This window comes from Myotis brandtii, unplaced genomic scaffold (assembly GCF_000412655.1).
Source record: "Myotis brandtii unplaced genomic scaffold, ASM41265v1 scaffold147, whole genome shotgun sequence".
In the NCBI taxonomy this organism is placed as follows: Eukaryota; Metazoa; Chordata; class Mammalia; order Chiroptera; family Vespertilionidae; genus Myotis; species Myotis brandtii.
Window position 1 is genome coordinate 1,247,761 of NW_005355292.1, and position 22,995 is coordinate 1,270,755.

Here is a 22,995-nt window from a genome sequence, read left to right on the forward strand (position 1 = left end):
GGTTTTTACTTAATATTTTTGTTTAGCAAAAATTAATATAATTAATATAAAGAGATAGTAAAGTATTTGGTGAGTGATGAGTTAAAATGCCAAGTAGAGTATATCAAAAGATAAGTTTTGACATTAATTAGATTACTGATTATTTGTCTCTTCAGAAAGTACAAGCCAGGTAAGTCGTTTAATCATTGCCGAATTTTGTGTTCTTAGAAACTGAAGTAGGCATTTTGGGACGCTCCTTTCCCAGAGAAGCAGCCCATAGTGCACTAGGTAAACTAGCCCATAAGAAGAAGCTCCTTCTTAAATGTCATCGTGCCTCTTGGGCCCTGAATTCTTATCATAAGTTCCTCAATTTGAACATGTCTCAAAATCGCCTTGGGCCCTCTTTCAAAATACAGGATCAGACCCTACCCTCTGGAGATTCTGATGGTTTTGATTCTGCATCTGAATTTTTAACAAGCCCTTGAGGGTGATTCCCATGAAGCTGTCAGTGGTAGGGGAACCACTGCTGTAGGTAGTCTACACGTCAGTTGTCTCACATGCAAAGGTGCTTTCTAGGATTCAGAGAGCGGAGAAGGAATTGTATTTCAAATTGTTTCATGAATTAGAAAGTACTCTGAAAATGTACGTGGTATTATAAGTCAAGTCTGTGCCAGGTTTTGTGCTATTTGCACAACAGTCCTACAACGTGAGCACTGTCATCCCCATTTATTAACTGTAAAAGTAGAAATCTAGCCTTCTTAATCTTTCATACTTGAACAGAGATTCAGAAAAAGTTATCTGCCCAGCATAGCTACCAATAATGGAACATGCCAAATGATTTACTTATGTTGGTCTTTACATAGTGTTTTTAAGATACCATGTATCAACTTGATGACTTCAGTTAAATACATATTCAGTGTCATCTATGTGGGAAACTTTGCTTTGCCCTTTGGCTAGGCCAAAGCTGAATACTACATAGTGTCTTTCCATAAGTAAGTTGCAACCTAGTAGAGAAGACAAAACAAATTATGACAGCATTCATAACATTTTCCTTTTAAAGAATGAATCCTACAGTCATAACAAAGCAGGTTCTGAATATGATGTACAAGTTCAGAAGAAGGGAGAGGTCAGGTGAGGTGAAGAGCGCAGGAGGAGTAACTTCCCTTTTTCCTTTAACCCCAGAGGGGCCGACCTCTGTCAGGTGCTAGTGCAGTTGCAGGGCCTTGTAGGCAAGGAAGATGATAGAGAAGCTTTTGAGGTTAAGGTATGTCCTATTTCCTGCAGTAGAGGGAAGAACTAAACTTGATGATGTAAATTATGTGCCAGGCACTTAATTCCAACAGCTCTGTGAATTGAGAGAGGCAGTATCCTTTAGTGGAAGACGCATGTTTGTGTGTGTGTGTTTTTAAAATCCTCACCAAGGATATGTTTTTATTGATTTTAGAAAGAAAAGAAGGGAGGGAGAGAGAAACATCGATTGGTTGCCTCCCCTACTCGCCCTGACCAGGTTAGAACTTGCAACCTAGGTATGTGCCCTGATTTCTACGGTACAGTTATGAAATGGCGATAACGGCTCTCAGCGTTTTGGGACTGTTGTGCAAATAGCACAAAGCCTGGTACAGACTTGACTTATAATACCACCTACATTTTCAGAGTACTTTTTAACTCATGAAACAATTTGAAATACAATTCCTTTTACACTCTCTGAATCCTGGTAATGGAACTGCAACCTTTTAGTGTATGGGACGATGCTCCAACCCAGCGGTCACCAACCTTTCGGACCTCACGGACCACTGGTTGGCAACTGCTGCTCCAACCAACTGAGCCACCCAGCCAGGGCAGGAGGATGGGAATTTTAAAACTAAAAGCAGTTGGTAATGTTGGAGCCAATCTGGGCTGTGCATAGATGTTCAAATAAGTGGGCTTTCCAGGTCATAGCAGACTCTTCCTCCCTTTCAGCACGTTTGCCTTGGTTTTGACCAGGGCTTGATCGAGGTTGACCCACCATGTTACATATTATGGATAGAGACCTGCAGGTTCACCATTAAGCTTCAGGATACAGGAAAGGGAAGAGTGGTAATGCAAATATACATCATTTGATCATAGGGAATCTCTACAGCAAGCATGTCAAACTCAAAGGCTCACACGGGCCAAGTAATCAAGGTTTTAAGTTTATGTGGGCCGAAAAAAAAAACCAAAAGCTTCAATTTTCTTAGAAACATAGGTTTATTTTGACAGAGACATGGTGAATACAAAGGGCTGAAATAAATGAGCCATCGTTAACATAAAATAATAGAACATTTTAATAAAAATTAATATTTGTTCTTGAACATTAACTTACCAGACACTGAATAACTGCACAAATTAATAAGCGTAACGCAAATAAACCTATTTTTCGTGTTCTCCAAAAGCAAAATATTTCCTGTTGCGCACACCAAACAAGTCAGTCCAAGACTAATGACGTGGCCATAGGCTGCTAAAATGTTCGCTGCTGGTATTAGTGGAGAGAGATGGTGCACCTGCGCATAAGGCGCATAAGGGAAATGAATACAACACAATTATAGTAATCAGTCAAGAACGTTGTAGTTTGTTATTAATAATTATGTATAACAGGATAGTGTAAAAATTGAGTCACAAAATTTCTATTAAAATGTTTCTTACATACCGTTATATTGGCTGGGTTGCAAAAATATTCATTGTGGGCCGCATGCGGCCCTTGTGCCGCAAGTTTGACATGCTTGCTTTACAGGGAATGTAAGGGTTAATATAATTGACAAATAATATACCAATGTTAGTGAAAAATAAGACAGTTTGTGCTCTCATGTCATTTACATCTAGGTTTGGCATTTTAACATTGGTTGTTCATGGTAGAATATTCTTGAGCTTTCATACTTTTCTTGAACTTTCATAAATTGGGTAGCTCAGTATTAGATTTCACTGAGCATGAGAGTGGAGGGGATTTTAAATTATATGTCTTAGAATGGTTGTCTTTTTAAAGTTTGAAGGAACTCACCAAAAAGCAGTAAGACTCCTTATCATTCTCAATGAGATGCTGATGTAAATTAACCCTTTGAGTGCCAACCAATATCCTAGGAACTATGCTAAAATTGCCAAGGTATTTTTGCTAATTTTACAGCAGTTTAGGAAAAAAATTATGAATCGCAAGTAAGTGAAGTTACATATTCAAAAACTGAAGGAAACCTTTACTACATTGACATATTTAGCAATATCATCATCACTAATAAAGGCAGACTTAGAACTGGACGCCATTTCGAAGCTTTGATAGCGCTCCCGGCACTTTTGGCGAAAGACAGGAGGAGCGCCATCGCGCTCCCCGGCACTCTAGGGATTACGCACACCTTTTCACATAAGTGTCTGAGGGCTGGGGATGCCCTTCCTCAGGAGTCTCTAGGAGACAATCTGTTCTTGCCTCTTCTAGTTTCTTGTGCTGCCGACATTCCTTGATTTATGGCCATATCACTCTAATCCAGGGGTCCTCAAACTTTTTAAACGGGGCCAGTTCACTGTCCCTCAGACCGTTGGAGGGCCGGACTATAGTTTAAAAAAAACTATGAACAAATTCCTATGCACACTGCACATATCTTATTTTGAAGTAAAAAAACAAAACGGGAACAAATACAATATTTGTATTTGCATGTGGCCCGCGGGCCGTAGTTTGAGGACCCCTGCTCTAATCTCTCTCTCCATGGTCATATTGCCTTCTGTCTGTGTCAAGTCTCCCCCGCCTCTCCTAAGGGTACTTGTGATGGTGTGTGGGGTCCACCTGGATAATCTCCTCCTCTCGACTTCATCGTAATCACATCTGCAAAGTGGGATGTGACAATGCAAACCTTTTCCCAGATACTATAACATCTATAGGCTCCAGAGATTAGTATGTGGATTTTGGTGTGTGTGTGTGTGTGTGTGTGAGAGAGAGAGAGAGAGAGAGAGAGAGAGAGAGAGATTTTTCAATTTACACTCTTGTAAATTATTTGGAAGAGAATGATTTTCTTTTGAAATATTAACTTTCAGCTATAAGTATATTTTCAATTACGGTAAGACTCCATAATATATTTTGTAACTTTTCTGTATTTGCTTTGATGATCCAAATTTGGGATCCAATATGAGAGACATCTCCTCTAATTTTGCCACCTTACATGCCATTTATAACGATGGTTTGTGATCTACTTGTCTCTAAGTAATGGAGGTTATTGTTCTTTTAGGGGTAGCTCAAGCTGACAGTGGAAATTTTTATCAAGCATTTATTAAAAACTAGAGGCCCGGTGCATGTGCACCGGTGGGATCCCTTGGCCTGGCCTGCGGGGATGGGGACAAAACCGGCAGCCCGACATCCCCTGAGGGGTCCCGGGGTGCGAGAGGGCACTCTGCAAAGTTGCTGTCACTTGGCAGTTCCTGTGTTGAGCGTCTGCCCCCTGGTGGTCAGTGCACGTCATAGCCACTGGCCGGTTGGCCGGTTGGCCAGTCAGCGGTCGTTTAGGCTTTTATAAATATAGATGAGTAAATTTAGGAAAACAATACGAACTATTGAAACTTATTTTTGCAATCTAGGAATTTTTTTATGTTTTTATTGACTTCAGAGAGAGGAAGGGAGTGGAAGAGAGAGATAGAAACATAGATGAGAGAGAAAAACATCGATCAGCTGCCTCCTGCACACCCCCTACCAGGGATCGAGCCCACAACCGGAATTGAACCCGGGACCCTTCAGTCCGCAGGCTGACGCTCAACTGAGCCAAACTAGCTAGGGCCCAATGGAGAGTTTTTGAAGTCATGAGCCAGTCATTAACAGAAATGTATTAATTTTAATACCTGCTTCTTTCTTGAACCTGACTTTTTTTGATCACCTTTTAAAAAACAGACTCTTCATTTATTTTTCTAAACATCATAAAATAAGTTTTAAGTTCTTTTCAAATTATTTTAAGTTCCTGGATATGAAATTTGTTGTTTTTCTGCTAAATTTCTCTTGTGATGGGGGGTTTCTTTGTGTGTTTGTAATTACTGTGTATGAGCGCTTCACAGGAATTTCTGAAGGTATTCTATATATTTTTAAATTTAATTTAATTTTTAAAAAATACAAGCTAAAGTTTATTTAGAAAGTCACAGAGGTAGAAAAAATGAGCCAGCTGGACTGCGAGGGCTCAGAAAACAAGTTACAGAGGCAAAAGAAGGGCCTTTGGATCTTGTGGGGGCGGTGGAGAGGGGGAGAGAGGAGGGGTGGGGAGAGAGAGAAATAGGGAGAGACAAGGCACCACTATTCTATATTTTGAAGGAAGTACATACCAGTTTTCAAATAGTGACACTTGCCACTTTCTGTTCCCCATTTTCCAAATGTAAGAACCATAAACACAACAGGCATACCTGCCTCCCACTTTGTGCAATTGTTTCCATGGTTTTTACTCCTACATATGTTATACCACACATTAGAAACTATAGCTTACACTTTTATTATTTTTGCTTTAAGCACATTTTAAACTCCAGCTTCCAATTAATGTTTGTTTTAAACACTCAATCTTTAACTTATGAGAAAAATACTCACTTGTGAGAATTTACCTACTTATTTACCATTTCTGTCACTCTTCATTCCTTTGTATAGATATGTGTTTCCATCAGTATCATTTCCTCTCAGTCTGAAGAACATTCTTTAGCATTTTTTTGTAGTGCAGGTTTGCTGGCAAAGAATTATCTCAGATTAAAAAAAAATCTTGCAAATGCCTTCATTTTACCTTTATGTTTGAAGATTATTTTCACTGGATATGGAATTCCAGATTGATTGTTTTCTGGCTTTTATTGTTTCTGATGAGATGTCAGTGATATTGCTGTTTTGTTTTCAATATATACAGTCAACTTTCTATATCTGTGGGATTCACATTTTTTGATTCAACCAACGTGGATTGAAAACAGTATTTTTGATCTGAGGTTGGGAATTTATGATAATGGAGAGGGCTTACTGCACGTATTGTTCTATGCAATTTTATATAATGGAAGTGAGCATCTGAATTTTGGTATCTACAGGATCCTTAAAGCAATCCCCTGTTGATACTGAGGGAAAATTATAGTATCTTTTCTCTCTCTAGTTACTTTCAAGATTTTCTTTTCATCTTTGGTTTTTATGCTTTTCCCCTATAATATGCCTGGGTGTGGTTATCATTTGAGAGGTTTTTCGCCATGATTTCTTTAAATATTTATTTTCCTCTTTCTCACTGTCTTCTGATTTCTTTTACATGTGTTAGAACATTTGATATTGTTTTGCTGTTCTTTAAGAGTCTCTTCATTTTCCTTCAGTCTTATTTCTCTCCTTTAGACTGGATAATTTCTATTGATCTGTCTTTAAGTTTTCTTATTTTTTCTACCATCTTTAATATATGCTCTTAAAAACATCCTGTAAATTTTCATTTAGATATTATGTTTACTTTCAGAATTTCCTTTGTGTTCTTTTTTTTTTGATAATTTGTTTTTCTGCTGAGACACTTTGCTCATACATTAAAGAGCATATGTTCCTTAAAGATTTTGAACATATTTTCTTCTGATTCTTTGTATAAAATAGCTGCTTTAAAGTCTTTGTGCAATCAAACATCTGATCTGTCCTGGTGTTGGTGTTCTGTTGACTCATTGACTGTGGATCACATTTTTCTGTTTCTTTTGCTTGGTTATAGTTTTAGGATTTGAATACCATGTTTTCTTCTTTTTGAGAGTGTTAATGTTTGTTCTAGAAGGCTGATTGATTATCTTGAATTTATATAGGTTTGGGTTTTTTGCTTTATCTTGCAAGATTTATGGAAAAGTCAAAGTGACTTCTATCCACTTTAATCTGGTGGGACATGGCTTCCACACTGGGTCTCTCTCTGGATTTTGTCAGGTTTGGCTTTAAACATTATTTGTATTGGTCTGGAGTAGGCTGTACTCCAGGGTGTGGCCTTAGTCTTGAAGGAGGGAAAGGAATGTGAAGGTATGTATTTGTCAGGATTCTCCAGAGAAACAGATACAATAGGAGTTGGCTCACATGATTATGGAGGCCGAGAAGTCCCAAGATCTTCACTTGGCAAGTTGAAAACCCAGGAAAGCCGATGGTGTAAATTCTAGTCTGAAAACTGTCAGACTTAAGATTCAAGAAGAGCTGATGTTTTGGTTTGAGTTCAAAGGCGGGGAAAAAGATCTATGTCCCAACTTAACACAGAGTGGAAGAGTTGTGGAAGTGATAAAAAGTCCCAGCCATTTTGTTCTATTCAGATCCTCAGCTGACTGGGTGAGGCCCACCCACATTGGGGAGGGCAGTCAGTCTACCATTCAAATGTTAATCTCATTCACACACAACCCAGAATAACACTTGTTGGCCAAGTGCCTGGGCACCCAACGCAGTCAAGTTGACACATTAAATTAACCTTTAGCCCTAGCTGTTTTGGCTCAGTGGATAGAATGTCAGCCTGTGGACTAAAGGGTCCTGGGTTTGATTCTGGTCAAGGGCACTTGCCCTGGTTGGGGGCTCAATCCCCAACAGAAACATCTCATCATTGATGTTTCTATCTCTCTCCCTCTCCCTTCCTCTTTGAAATCAATAAACTGCTTTAAAAAATAAATTAACCTTCATATTCTGTTAATACGATTTTTCTGCTGTGGCTGGACAGGAACACTAAATTCCCCCAGGCTTGCTCATTCTCTGTCACTTCTGTTCTGACCTCATAGAAGTCACTTTGCTAAGCTTTGGGTAGTCTCACCCTGTCCATGTGCGTTTTGGTCCTCTTGGGTCCCCTACACAGAGTTCTGGTGACCCCCTTCTGCACAGCTCCTATCTCTCTCTTGCCCCATCTCCCAAAGATTCCAGCTCTTCGGAACTCCAGTCTTTACCTTCACATCTTAGCAGGATTGCCATGCTTTGCTTGGACTTCAGTCCCCTCCACCATGTTGGGGAATTATCCCCAGGACAAAAATATAGTTTCAGTGGAGGAGACGATTTTCTTCTAAAATTCTAGCTGTCTCCCTGATTATATTGAATGGAGCGGACAGATGTTAAAATAGTATTGTAGTGATGTAATCCTTTGGGCGAAGGTCAGGACAGAGGGGTGGTGGGCTGAGAGTAAAAAGTAATTGAACCCCACTTCCCGCTTAGTGTTGGAGTCATGGCCAGGCAGATGCTATGGGTGCCAGGCTTTGCAGGAACATGCAATGATGGGTTGGGGTCGAGGAAAGGGGGGGTGGGCGGGTTTGCCTGCCTGCCATACATGAAACAACTCCATTGGATGCCTTCTTCTTTTATTCATTCTCTACCTGTTCTCCTGTAATATTGTACTTAAACTTGGTTTTAGTCGGTCTTTTTGAAGTACAGGGAGCAAGTCAATTCATTTTATTTTTGTGAGATTTGGCTTCATTATTTGGAGACATTTATTCACTGTTCCTTTAGTCTTCCATTGTCTTGATACTTCCAGATCCTCACCCATCTATTATTACTTTCTCAGAAGTTTGAATTCTCTCACCACCTCTCTTTATGTAGATCTAGAAATTAAAAGAATTGGAAACTTAAGAAACCTTACAGATATAACTGCAGGCCGCACTTGTCCGGTTGTTGGAAAGATCATTTCTGATATTCCCCCTTCCTCAAATCTAAATTTGTTTCCCTTGTTATATTCTCTTTTAGCAGTCTTTTTCTCATAACCATTAGCAAAGTTTGCAGTCATAATATTGGGATTTTTGTCTGTTTCTCAAGTTGGACTATGAGATCCCTGGTGGCAGGCACAGTGACAGTAAATTTTACTCTTATGACTTTAGTACTTAGCACATATTTGTTGAAATGAATGATGAATTCAGAACTCTACATCATGTCATGACATCTGATTTTTAGGATATTGTGTATGTGCAGTTACTTAATACCATTTTCAGTTTCAGTAGACGTAAATGATGGCACTTCTTGAAGTGTATACAGAAATATGTGTGGTTGTTTCTCAACTTTGTCCCCACTTCTACACCACCACCTTCTTAGCTCATTGGCCTAAGTAGAGACACTGCTACTAAAGGTTTGCAGTTACCTTTCTGGACATTTTCTCATTTATAAGTAAGTTTACTTATGTTCTTGTTATACATATATCTTTGCAGATATGTCTGTGTAGCAATGGAGTTTGAGTGCTCAATTACAATAGCAATTGGTTTGATAATCAGATTTTTTCAGTGCTTACTTTATTTCAGATTAGTCATAAGTAAGGCACATACATGATTTCTCAGTTTCCACTTCTGCTAAAGGATTGATTTGAATGAAATGAAATTGAAGATTTCTTAGCTGTAAATTCAATGTTATATAACTCATCTCTATTAGACACGAACAGTGTGGTGTTCTGCTTAATATGAAAAAGTAGGAAGATTAAAATCAAAATTGACTTTGGATAGCAAAAGGAAATTTGGGGGTAAGTTGTTAAAATGCTCAATTTTTCCCTCTCCAAAAGTGACTAGAGAATACAAGCTTTTGAAATTAGCAGTGATACCTGTCTTTTGTGGACTTTGGCACTAGGAAATTTGCTCTTGATTGATTCCGTAAAGCTAGCTGATGACATCCTAAAGTGAATTTCAACCCAACTCCCTGAATTTTCTCATCACACTCTTTGTTTGTTTGTCTATTTATCTTTATTTTTAAAAAGTATACAAAGTGGCCCTGGCTGGTTTGGCTCAGTGGATAAAATGTCGGCCTGCGGATTGAAGGGTCCCAGGTTCGATTCTGGTCAAGGGCACATGCCTGGATTGCAGGCTCAATCCCCAATAGGGGGCGTGCAGGAGACAGCCGATCAATCTCTCATAATTGATGTTTCTATCTCTCTCCCCTTCTCCCTTCCTCTCTGAAATCAATAAAAATATATAAAAATAAAATAAAAATAAGTGTTTTTAAAAAAGTATACAAAGTGGATTTGGAAACACGGCTCTATCTGATCTAATCTAATCTAATCTAATCTATCTATCTTGTTGTCAATCCTCACCTGTGGATATTTTCCCATTGATTTTTAGAAAGAGTGGAAGGTAGGGGGAGATACGGAGAGACACATTGTTTGGTTGCCTCCCAAATGGCCTGACCAGGGCCAGGAATCGAGCCTGCAACTGAGGTATGTGCCCTTGACGTAAATCGAACCCGGGCCCTTCAGTCTGCTTTCTGACACTGTATCCACTGAGCCAAACCGGCTAAGGCCAATGGGTACATTTATTAACACAGTGAATGCCCTAGAAATTTTTTTAATGGAAACCAAAACTTACATAGGTAAATCTTTGTTAGTGATTTATTTAAAAACAACCTTTTGTAGAAAATAGTTTCCCAAACAATTTTAACCCTTTTTCTCCTTTCCCCAAAGAGGAACAAACAAAAGAATAAAAATGCAACTTTTACTCAGTCATGGTATGTTTGTAAGCTCTGTTGTCATAAAATGTTATTGAATCCTTAGGTTTCTTGTAAATTAGCTTCTTTTGTCTAGTGACTCACTTATTTTATCATTTCAACTGGTATGCCACAAGAATTTTTCAAACATGCAATATTTAATCAGGGGCATACTGACCACTTCTTTCTTAGATTGTCAAATAAAAAAAATGACAACAGCCAACACAACAAGAGCCATTCAGTATAAATGAATCAAAATTATACCAATTTTTTGCCCTGGCCGGTGTGGTTCAGTGTTTAGAGTGTTAGCCTGCACACCAAAGGGTCTCAGGTTTGATTCCTGGTCGAGGGCCGGTACCTGGCTTGCGGGTTCGCTCCCTGTCGCTGGTCAGGTTGAGTAGGGGAGGCAACCAGTTGATGTGTCTCTCTCATATTGATGTTTCTCTCTCTTCTCCCCGTCCTTCCACTCTCTGAAAAAAGCAATGGAAAATAAATCCTCAGGTGAGGATTAACCAAAAATAATTTTTCATACCAATATTTGTCAGATTGGCAAAAATATATTTTTCAGTGTACTACAGAATTTTAGTAATTTATTTGTGTGTGCCCTGAGATGAAAAAGGTTGAAATCGTTGATTTTTATCATTGTGTAGTTTAAATAATCATATTTCTAATCCTTTAAAAAATACCACTATTTAGTTATTTTGTTCTTTTTTTTTTTTTCTTCAGCTAAGACAAAAGAGATGATTTATTGTACATGTTACACTGTTACAACTGAGAACAGACCAATCCAGAATGTCACAGGTCCAGGGCAAAGATCCACAAGGGAATGTTTTTGTAAGAGCAGGGTGGTCTCCCAAAAGGCGGTGGCGTGTGTATGTTCTAGGTCCCATGGAGAAGTTCTCATCAGCAGACATGCAGGCTGACAATTTGTATCAGTGTCCCTGTCCTCTGGCTTCCCTTTTTTCCTGCTCTTGTGGCTTCACGGGTGCACAAGCTTGAGTGTATTTGGACCCCTGCCTCATCTTTCTTCTTTTCTTCAGCCTGCGCATTCAGTTCTTCCTCCACTTGGCTCTCATGGCGCAGGGTTTTCTAAGAAGATGGCGCTAAGTCCGAGAACTCACTCTTAGTGTTTTAAAAAGCTTTTATTCTGGAAAGCTTCAAACATACACAAAAGTGGAGAGAATAATAAAATGAGCCTCCATGTCCTTATCCTGCTTTGGCAGTCATCAATATTTTGCCCACTTGATTTTCTATTATCCTATCTAATAATAGACAAACATGGTAATTGCCCGTACCTTCGCTATGCCCCCCACCAGCTAATCAGCAAGATATGCAAATTAACCGCCAACAAAGATGGCGGTTAATTTGCATACGTAGGCGCGCAGACTGAAGGTGGTTCCTGCCGGAGCGAAGGCCTGGGTCCCGGGTGCCGGAGGAAAACCGGTGCCGGCAGCCAGGGGAAGGGAAGGCCTATTGCACGAATCTTTTCGTGCAACAGGCCTCTAGTTTTTAATATAAGTAATACCAAATGTAAAAGTACTCTTTAGAAAGTGGGTTGGTATTTAACAAAAAAAATCTCAGCTCAATCTATGCTCAAGTTTTATTATGGCTGTTTGTATAGTTGATGATTATTTATAATATTTTTAACTCATATAATGATTATTCTCTATAGCAAATGTACTGGATTTTGTGCTTTTTGCGTTGAAATGAGTTATACTAGTAGAGCTAAACCATGGCAAATTTATTTTTTCCCACCATTAGATTGCAGGTGTGACTTAACTGTGCTTAATATTAATATCTCATCTTAAGTATTTAAAATTTTTAATCAATGTGTTTTAACAAAGCAACCAAAAGCCATGTTTTAGGAGATGAGTTGGTTTGATGATGGTTTTCTCTCTCTGTTGAGAATTGGCTATAGTTGAGGAAGCTGGCTGTCCTGGAGGGTGAGATGAACAAGGCTTTTCCCACTTTCTGGGACTACATGCTGACGTGCATATAGTCAGTTACCTATAGTTCAAGGCAGAGTGGGTTAGGGTCCCAATAAAGGCATATAAATACTGCTGTGGCAGGGCTGAGGAGGAAGTGTCTGTAGCGGATGCTGGTGGGAGAACTGGGAGAGAAAGCGTTGGTGTTGGGCTTCCAGAATGGTGTTGACAGGCAGAGATGGGTAAGGAAGGAATAATAACCTGAGCAAAAAGTGGTATTTGGGGAACGGACTTTGTCTTTTGGGATTGTAGTGTAGATTTGGGGAAAATGTGTAGCAGGAGGTAAGACTGGAAAGGTGGTGGTAATGACTATGTAATATTACAGTATACAGAAGTGAATGTGTATGGAGCACTTACTGTGCAGTGATTTAAATGCTGTATGAGTGCTAAGCCATTGATTATACGAAGTTTTATGGGATTATCCTCTCTGTGTCGATGAGACACTCAGTCACTTAGGAGTTTTAGAACTTTGCTTGAAGCTACCCCAGTAAGTTGTGGAGCCAGGAGGTTAAACGAGGGCAGGCTGACGAGTCCGATGGTTTAGGGCCTTGAATAGCGACTGGGTTAAGCAACATTAAATGCTTTTTTGGGGATAGTGACCTAGCAATATATTAAGTGATTTTTAAACACAAAGATCTTTAGTAGTTTATTATCATGAGATTTACCCTATAATGGAGTTTTAAAATTGGCTGTACTTACAGGTTGTCCTCATAGTTGTGGCCTTTAGCTAGATTCCATGATGGCTTTTATGTTAACATAGAAGCCCGATGCACGAAATTTGTGCAAGGGGCTTAGCCCTCGCAGCCCTGGCAGGCCCTCGCAGCCCTGGCTTCGTCTGGAAGGTTGTCCGGAAGGTCGTTGGGCTATTCGGTCTAATTAGCATATTAGCTCTTTATTATATAGAATGGAGGCTGAATTTCTTGGACCATTTTTCTCCTGCTTACTTACAAAAGTTGTGATGCACCGAAGAGTAAAAAGAAGAAAATTAAAAATCACTCAGACTTTTATTAGCCTAAGACAGTGGTCGGCAAACTCATTAGTCAACAGAGCCAAATATCAACAGTACAACAATTGAAATTTCTTTTGAGAGCCATATTTTTTAAACTTAAACTATATAGGTAGGTACATTGTTGTTAACTTAATTAGGGTACTCCTAAGGCTTAGGAAGAGCCACACTCAAGGGGCCAAACAGCCGCATGTGGCTCGTGAGCCGCAGTTTGCTGACCACAGGCCTAAGACATTCATCATTAATAACTATGTATTTTCTTCCAGGGTTTTTCTGTGCTATTATTTTACTTTCCTGGAACTGTGCTTTGGGGAAGATTTTGAGCTCTTTCTGGTATATGACTTTTTCCCTCATGTAATACAATTATCATAAGATGAAGTAAATGATTACATAATATTTTATCATATGAATGTACCATAACCTATGCCACCTTTTCTTTTTGTCTTGAACATATTTATTTTTTCTATTTTTGAAATCATTTTAATGATACACTTTTGTATGTGAATTTTGTATTTTCTATCATGAAATGGCTTTTTAATTTTTAAAATGTTTTTAATGACTTGAGAGAGAGGGAGAGGAAGGGGGAGGGGAGAAACATTACTCGGCTGCCTCCTGTACACCCGCTACTGGGAATTGAGCCTGAAACCCTAGTCATGTCCCCTGACGAGGTGATTGCACGGGGCATGGAGAAGAAGAGTGGAAAGGCCTGAGGCGTTTCAAAATTGATAGGATTTAGTGAGACCACTTAGAGTAGATGAAGTCAGCAGTTTTTAAGAAGTATCTAGAACAGCGGTTCTCAACCTGTGGGTTGCGACCCCTTTGGCGGTTGAACGACCCTTTCACAGGGGTCGCCTAAGACCATCTTGCATATCAGATATTTACATTACGATTCATAACAGTAGCAACATTACAGTTATGAAGTAGTAATGAAAATAATTTTATGGTTGGGTCACAACATAAGGAACTGTATTTAAAGGGCCAGAAGGTTGAGAACCACTGCTCTAGAAGAATGGCAGTGCTGGGATAGAGCTGGGAAGGTGATCTGTGTGAGGAAGGGGTGAGGATGTTTTAGGGATAGTGAATTGTAGTAATGTGACACTGGAAGTGACCCAAGCAGCTTGTTGTTGGTCTAGATCAGTGGTTCTCAACCTTGGCTGCACATTAGAATCACCTGGGAATCTTTTTAAAATCCTGATTTCTGGGCTTCATCTCGGAGGATGAGGTCGGAGGATGAGGCCCAGAAATCAGGATTTTAAAAAAATTCCCAGGTGATTCTAATGTGCAGCCAAGGTTGAGAACCACTGGTCTGAGTGAGAAGTTAGGGTGGAGAAAAAAAGACCAGAATAGTTAGTTTCAAGTAAACGTTTGAAGTACTTCCTTTGGAGAGAAAGATTATAGAGGAATGAGTGGAGGGGCCAGGAATTGGAGGTAACCTGAGGTTGGGACGAAAAGTAAAAAGAAAGATGGAGAATTTGGAGGATAACTGGTAGTCTGAAATATAAGAGCACACATATTAAGGACTTTTTGAGGAGGTAACCTTTTTGTAAGTTCCACAAAATTGTAGCAGGGAAAACAAGTAAAACTAAACTCATTTTATTACTCTTAGTAATAGGCTTATTGGAAGAAAATGTAAGCTGTTAATAATAGTGTGTGTTTTTTAATTAATTCTGGGCCTTGTTATTTTTATGTATTTTTGAAAATGCAAGGATAATTAAAAGCAGTGGTTTATAAAATTACATATAATTATGTATGTCTAAAAGTACATATTACCAACTAAGTATATGTGTGCATGCATTTATGTAAATAAATTATATATAACGTATATTTTATAAATAAAATTATATGTGTGTATATGTATTATTATACTTTAGACCATCCTATTTGGAAAAGTCAGTGTTACCAGACAGGAGAGAACAGAGTGGTTTCCAGGGCACCTCTTAGACACTAGTTATGAGAAGGGTTGGGAGGCTATTGATTGAACATATTCTCCCTGTGTCTTCTGACAGACACTTTAAAAAATATTTTTATTAATTGCAGAGAGGAAGGGAGAGGAAGAGAGAGAAACATCAATGATGAGAGAGAATCATTGATTGGCTGCCTCCTGAATGACCCTGACTGGGGGTTGAGCCTGCAACCCGGGCATGTGCCCTTGACTGGAATGGAACCAGGGACCCGTCAGTCCGCAGGCCGATGCTCTATCAACTGAGCCAAACCCACTAGGGCAACAGGCACTTTTTTGTTTACGAAATACATACACAGGTGAGATCACCCCAGATGTTTAGGTTAAGGAGGGAAATTAACCAGGGAGAACATGAAATACTGGATCTCATCCTTGTGTTATTCTCTGAGCACCTAAAAGTAATGTAAAAAATGGGCCATTCCTTTTTTTTTTTTTAATAGGTTTTTATTGAGTTTTTAGAGAGAGAGGAAGGGGGAGAGAGAGAAAATAGAAACATCAATGATAGAGAAACATCTATCGGCTGCCTTGCATATCCCCTACTGGGGATCCATCCTGCAACCTGGGCATATGGTCTGACTGGGAATCGAGCCAGCAACCTCTTGGTACATGGGATAGTGCTCGACCACCTGAGCCATCCCGGCAGGGCTTGGACATTCCTTTTTATTTTTTATGTTATTTTTTTAAAATATATTTTTATTGACTTCAGAGAGGAAGGGAGAGGGAGAGAAAGAGATAGAAACATCAGTGATGGGAGAGAATCATGGATTGGCTGCCTCCTGCATGTCCCCAGTGGGGATCGAGCCCGCAACTGGTCATGTGCCCTTGACCGGAATCGAACCTGGGACCCTTCAGTCTGCAAGCCGACGCTCTATCCACTGAGCCAAACCAGCTAGGGCTTGGCCATTCCTTTTTAATTCCTCTTATGAACTAGGATTGATTTGAATTGAGGACATTATGTATAGGCGATCCTCTATAATAAAAGCGTAATATGCTAAGTGTCTGATTGGTTGACCGTTTGGTCAACTGCTTGACCAGTCACTATGACGCGCACTGACCACCCGGGGGCAGACGCTCCGACTGATAGGTTAGCTTGCTGCTGGAGTCCAGCCAGTCGGGACTGGGCGAGAGGGCCAGACACACCCTGGAGCCCTCCCGCGGTCCCTCTCTGGTTGGCTGGCCCCCATTGGCCCCGATTGGGACTGGGCAAGATGGCCCCGATCGCGCCAATCGCCAGCCAGGCTGAGGGACCCCACCCATGCATGAATTGGTGCACCGGGCCTCTAGTATAAAATAATATCTTCAAGAAGCACATCAACAGAAGAGATTGAAAAAAATCTTGGTGTTTTGTTTACATTACTTTGCTCTTGGTTCCACTAGCAAGTGGGTAAAAGCAGGTTTCAAGTTTCAAAATATATGGTAGTGAAAAATTGGAAACAACCCAAATATTCCCCAATAGGTATTTGCTTAAAGTAAACCTACTTCTGTACATAGTACTGTACAACTATTTAAAATCGTACAAGTGTAAATTGTTGATGTAAAGATGTAAAATTATAAAAACAAGAGCAAAGATTTATTATTTTAGGGTGGTGAAATTTTATATGACTTTTAGTTCTTTATTCCTTTTTAAAGCAATGAGCATATAATATTTTATAATCAGAAAAACCTTATTTCAGATAAACGATGGGAGAAAAACTCGAGATTTTTAATTTTAAATGGAGAGAAGACTATTGTTCAGTTCCAGCTTCTGAACAACAAAATTGTACACAATTGGGTTGCAATGGTGACAGGATTTGTTTCTAAGGCATATAGTTCTGATGAGAATGAGCTATAGTGGGTAGACTTGAGCAGGGAGTGCAAACAGACAAGAAGGGCCCTTCGATAGGAGCTGCAGAAATGGAGTAATGAGGTCAGTTAGAAAAACTTGTGAGGTGAAATCCAACACAAGAATTTGTGGATTGCATGTGGGGTAAGCAACAGGAAAGGTCCTAGATGATTAGGGTTTTAGTTTGGGAGTTTGGGTGATGGTGACACCCATCAACCAAGACTGAGAATACAAGAAGAAGTGGATTATTTTCTGTCCTCCCTGGTCTTTTGCCTTTTTTTTTTTTAAAGCAGGTTAGAAGGATGGGGAGATGGATGGTAAATTCAGTTTAACATGGAGCCTGGCAGCAGCAGTTTTGAAGTCAGTTTGGTTGGATTTGAATCTTATCTCTCTACCATTAGTCATGTGTGACTTGGAGCGACTTCACTTTACTTCTCTGAGCCTTCGTTTCCTCACCTGTAAAAATGGGGATAATGGTGCTACCTACCTTCTACAACTATTTATGGGATTAAGGAAATAGGTGTCCATTAAAGATAAGATACCTCATATGCAGTAATAACTGGGAAACAGTAATAACTGAGACATCCAAGCTCAGTTCACTAGGCTTTCAGAAATGTGGACCTGAATTCTATGGAGAGAGGTGGGCTAGAGGCAAGCCAGCTTATGAAAGTCTTCTTAATTCCCTATATAACTTAAAAAGTATTTAATGTTGACTTTCAACCAACTGTCTTAGAAATGAGCTTTCTGGAACTTAGGTCTGCTTATAGTAGAGGTTTTTCCTTGTATATCTATAGCAACCACTCTCCAGTAGTGGGAGTTGGGATGTTCAAAAGTTCTGTGGTCTAAGAATTCATATTTGAGGAACTCAATTCAAGAGAATACATGTAAATATGTTGACAGATTTGACGGTTGATATAAACTTGTGCAAATCTTTTATGTTTTCACACTCAACTAATGGAAGATAAAGGATGGCAAGCAAAATAGAATATCAGTGGTAGTTTATTATTTTGAATTAGTGACAGGGCACTGTACTTTATTCCAATTGATGATAACTTACGCTGAGAGTTTCAGTCTCTCATCCAGTAAAAAAAAAAAAAATTTGTCAGTGCATTATGTATTATGGATAACATGCATATGAGGATGAAATACCCTCCTGTTTTCCTGTAATTAATGCTGTACCCAAATATTCATTGTCTAATTTGCTCTCATTTGAGCCTAGGTACAGTCCCAGAGAGGCCAACTAACTTGATGCTTGAGGTAGCAAAAATTTGGGGCAATATTTATTTATTCCTCTCTGCTCTTAGTTCTTGAAACTTCTCTCCAGTGCTTACTCATGGTTTTGTTAGTTCTTTTCATATAATTTCATGAGAAATCATATCCTTCTATCCCCTTTATTACGTATCTCAGCTACTCCTACTTCCAACGTGCCTTTGGAGTTGTAAATATAATTCAAGATCCAGGTTTCTAACTCTTCGTGCCATTATAGCTTGCTCAACGCTTCAGTGCAAAAATGACTTAACTACTATTGGTCTTACCCTCTTTGCAGTTTGTCTTCTTAAAAAAAATTTTTAAGGGAATATATAACAGTCTGTTATATGCTGTAATCAAAATTTCTCTGCTTCCATTCTCCTAAATGAAATGCCCTTTACAAGTTAATTTACTACTTAGAAGCTTTATTTCATGTTTAGGATGCTTGAGGCAGAAGAGTGGGTTCTTACTGTTTGGGGTTCTCTGTGCCTCCTGAACTTGTGTGACTTTTTCTTTTCCAGGTTAGGGAAGTTTTCTACCATTATTTCTTCAAACACTTTTTCTATTCCTTTCTCCCTTTCTGCCTCTTCTGGCACACCTACTATTTTAATATTGTTATGTTTCATATTGTTCCACAGCTCCCTTAAGCTGTCCTCCTATTTTTTTTAATTGTTTTTGGTTCTCTAATTGAGTGATATTTTCAACTCTGTCTTCTAATTCACTGATTCGATCCTCAACTTTCCCTAATCTGCTGTGTATTCCTTCCAATGTGTTCTTTATTTGTGTTAGGTAATTCTTTATCGAAGACTGTTCTTTTTTCATAGTTACTATATGTTTTTTCATACTGTTGATCATTTTTAACATCATTACTGTGAACTCTGTTTCACTGTTTTTTCTTACCTCTGCTTTATTTATCTCTTTTTCTGGAGAATTAGCTAGTTCTTTCATTTGGGGGTTGTTTCTTTGTTTCCTCATTTTGGTTGTCTGGGTTTGTGACTATGTTTTAGGTGGACCCTCTATACCTCTCAAACTTTAGTGCAGGACAGTGTTTAAAGGCTGTTTCTGACTAATTGGAACAGGCAAAGACTTAAAGCCTCTAGAGACCACCTCCAACTTGAATTGCCCCCAGGCAATCATCCTCAGGGCAAGGTGTTTTCCAATAGGGTGTGTCGACCCCCCCCCCCACCCCCCCGCCCACACCACGGGAAAGATGTCCTCCGCTGCATGAGGGAATGACTCAGCCCAGGGTACCCTCCTCAGTTTGGCGCTCTCTGCTGGGGAGCCCAGCTTGGGATTAGATCCCAGAGTTCTTAGTGGCAACCTCCCACAGCTGAGTTATCTCTCCAGGACTTCAGTTGCTATCTGTGGGTGCCGGGCTAGCCCTTTCGCGCCTCTGCCCCTCCTACCAGTCTCTATGTGGTCTCCACCTTTGGTCCTTGGGTATCAGGGTTCTCTCCTGTGAGTTTTCCATTGATTATTCAGGAAGCCTTTCTGTATTTCAGTTTAATTCCAGCTTGTTCCTGAGAGCATGTCGGTGCAGCATCCTCCTACTCTGCCGCCATTTTTAATGGGGGTAGCTTATTCTTAATTGACAGCTTATTTTTTTAAATAGCTGCTGCATGTGTTTTCATTTTTTCTTTCTTTATTGATTAAGGTATTACATATGTATCCTTATCCCCCCGTTGTCCGCCCCCCCTTTCCCGCTCATGCCCTCATCCCCCTGGTGTTTGTGTCTATTGGTTATGCTTATGTGCATGCATACAAGTCCCATTGTGCATTATATTTTATTTTTCCTGTGGGATCAAAATTATACAAGAATATATATATACACACACACATATACATATATATACACACACACAGTATATATACAATGTAAAATTAATGATAGTAAAAAACAACTGTCTGTGTATTTCTACCTAGCTTGAGAAGTAAAACAGTACCTGCCAGAACTTTTAAGCTTGTGTCATACTAATTATTTTTACCTGCTGCTTGTAATGTTTCTCTATTACTTTATTTTGAAACTAGATAGGATTTTTAGTTTTGTGTCATTACAAAACATTGTGACATTGGAGAAAACATCATACCTGCCACTTAATTCATCAACTCCTCAGTTAATCTGGATTTGCCATATCGTGCCAATTTGTTCATTTCAATCACAGTTTTGCCACTCTTGGTCTTTGTGGATTAGTATTAATTTTTAAAAAATACATTATTATTGATTTCAGAGAGGAAGGGAGAGTGAGAGAGAGATAGAAACATCAATGATGAGAGAATCATTAATCAGCTGCCTTCTGTATGCCCCCTACGGAGGCTTGAGCCCACAACCCAGGCATGTGCCCTGACTGGGAATCGAACAGTGGCTTCCTAGTTCATAAGTCAACACTCAACCACTGAGCCACACTGGCCAGGTAGATTAGTATTATTTTTATAAATCTCAGTATGTCCATGCATAACTGTGTGTTTTGATATTCTCACCCTTTTCCTTTTCTTCCTCTCTTATAAGTACCGCACGCTAACCGATTGCGCCACTGGAGCTCCCTTTTCTTCCTCTCTTTTCCCCTCCCTCCTTTCCCCTCATCTCTGAAGATACGCTGTACATTAATTTTATGCAATGATTTTTAGACAACTAAAAAATGGTTTGTAAATTTAACTTCAAACCACTTAAGCTCAGTTCCTAGATTGTTCATTGACCATTTGTTATATTGCCTTTGGCAAAATGTGAGCTAAAACATAGTGTAAGAGGTTCTCAGGATTATGGGAGGTTCTTGTAGTTAGGATAGGAGATGCTTTTCATTAGCATCTAATCCAGCGGTTCTCAACCTGTGGTTCTCAACCCCTCTGGGGGTCGAACGACCCTTTCACAGGGGTCGCCTATGACCATCAGAAAACACATATATAATTACATATTGTTTTTGTGATTAATCACCATGCTTTAATTATGTTCAATTTGTAACAATGAAAATACATCCTGCATATCAGATATTTACATTATGATTCATAACAGTAGCAAAATTACAGTTATGAAGTAGCAACGAAAATAATTTTATGGTTGGAGGTCACCACAACATGAGGAACTGTATTAAAGGGTCGCGGCATTAGGAAGGTTGAGAACCACCGATCTAATCTTTGCTACATAATTTGTGAATGGTTGGGGGAAAAGATGAAAAATTCACTATAGGTTTTTCTCAGGAAAATTTAAATATGAGCATTCTTTTCATGTAATTTGTTATTGAGTGTGAAAAGTGACAACTCTGGCCCTGACTGGTGTTGCTCATGTGGTTGGGCGGCATCTCATGCACTGAAAGGTTGCCGGCTCCATTCCCAGTCAGGGTATATGCAGGGTATGTGCCCAGGTTGTTGGCTCAGTCCCCAGTAGGAAGCATGCAGGAGGCAGCTAATCGAAGTTTCACTCTCACATCAATGTTTCTCTCTCCTTCCTTCTCTGAAAATCAGTAAACATTAAAAAAAACAACACACACACACACAAAGAAAGAAAGAAAATTAACCACTCTGGAGGATATATAGAATAAGCACTAGAATCCTATTTAAAGCAATCCACAGTCAAGACTTGAGTTTATCATACTCAGTATATAATGATTTAATTGCTGTGTGTTTTAGCAGCACATTTTGTAACTTGTAGAGATATTTTACCCCTTGCTAAAGGCTGCTTTTCAAATGAGGAGTGATTAATGGATGACTTCTAAAAGATGTCAGATTGCCAGGCCAGTGTGGCTCAGTGGTTGAGCATTGACCTATGAACCAGGAGGTCACGGTTCGATTTCCTGGTCAGGGCTGGGTTGCCGTCTTGATCCCCGGTGTGGGGTGTGCAGGTGGCAGCTGATCAATGATTCTCTCACATCATTGATGTTTCCATCTCTATCTCCCTCTCCCTTCCTCTCTGAAATCAATAAAATATATTTAAAAGATGTCAGATTTAGGGTCAGACTATTTTGATGATCTATAGTCAGATGCATTATGCATGTGCCACTGGCTCACTCATAGTTACTATCTTTAGATATTTAAAACACTTATGAAATGATCTGCTAATTTCTAACAACTTTTAATAAAATAAAAAGAATACTGATGTCTTATTTGATTCTTCTTATAAAGTGCTTTTGTAACAGTAATATCTTTTTCTATTGAAACCATTGACATTCTTGGGGTTTAGGTAGTACTGTAAAATTTTATATGTGAAGAATACGATGTTTAGAGCTTAAAGGATTTGATGATATATAGTGTATAGCTAGAGATTTCATTTATATTTTCTTTTTCCATGGTTTGTGCTAGAATTGAAAAGACTGATCATTTATGTGGGGGAAAAGTTGTTAGAGAACTATGTCTTTGAAGTAAAAAAACACCTTTAATCTTGATTATTCCAGTATTATTTTTGCAAATAAAATTATTTTGATGCAGTATTTTAATGTTTATCCATCCATCTATCCATACAACCCTCAAATTGGATACTGTTTAGGGTTTTACTTGCTAACATACTGGCATTTGAACTAGAAGATGGTTCTATAGAAATGGAATCTGGAAATAGGTAATGATTTTAGACAGGCAATTCCCAATTTACAAATAATTTATACATTTAAACCCCTGTCCCTGAACTCCTCTTCCAGTTGCTGCTATTTG

General features: G+C 39.2%; 1 protein-coding gene across 5 annotated transcripts in view; it reads left to right on the forward strand.

Annotated features, from left to right (window-relative positions):
• The window catches only part of DYRK1A (dual-specificity tyrosine-(Y)-phosphorylation regulated kinase 1A), a 128,854-nt gene that overhangs the window by 29,678 nt on the left and 76,181 nt on the right, over window positions 1-22,995 (forward strand). For 4 of the 5 annotated variants that reach the window (XM_014535648.1, XM_014535649.1, XM_014535652.1 and 1 more), the window contains exon 1: window positions 9,299-9,386. The exons of the other annotated variant lie outside the window; for it this stretch is intronic. The gene's annotated coding sequence lies outside the window, so the exon portion shown is untranslated. Of the gene's footprint in view, window positions 1-9,298; window positions 9,387-22,995 lie in introns of those variants that run through there. 5 annotated transcript variants of the gene reach the window in all.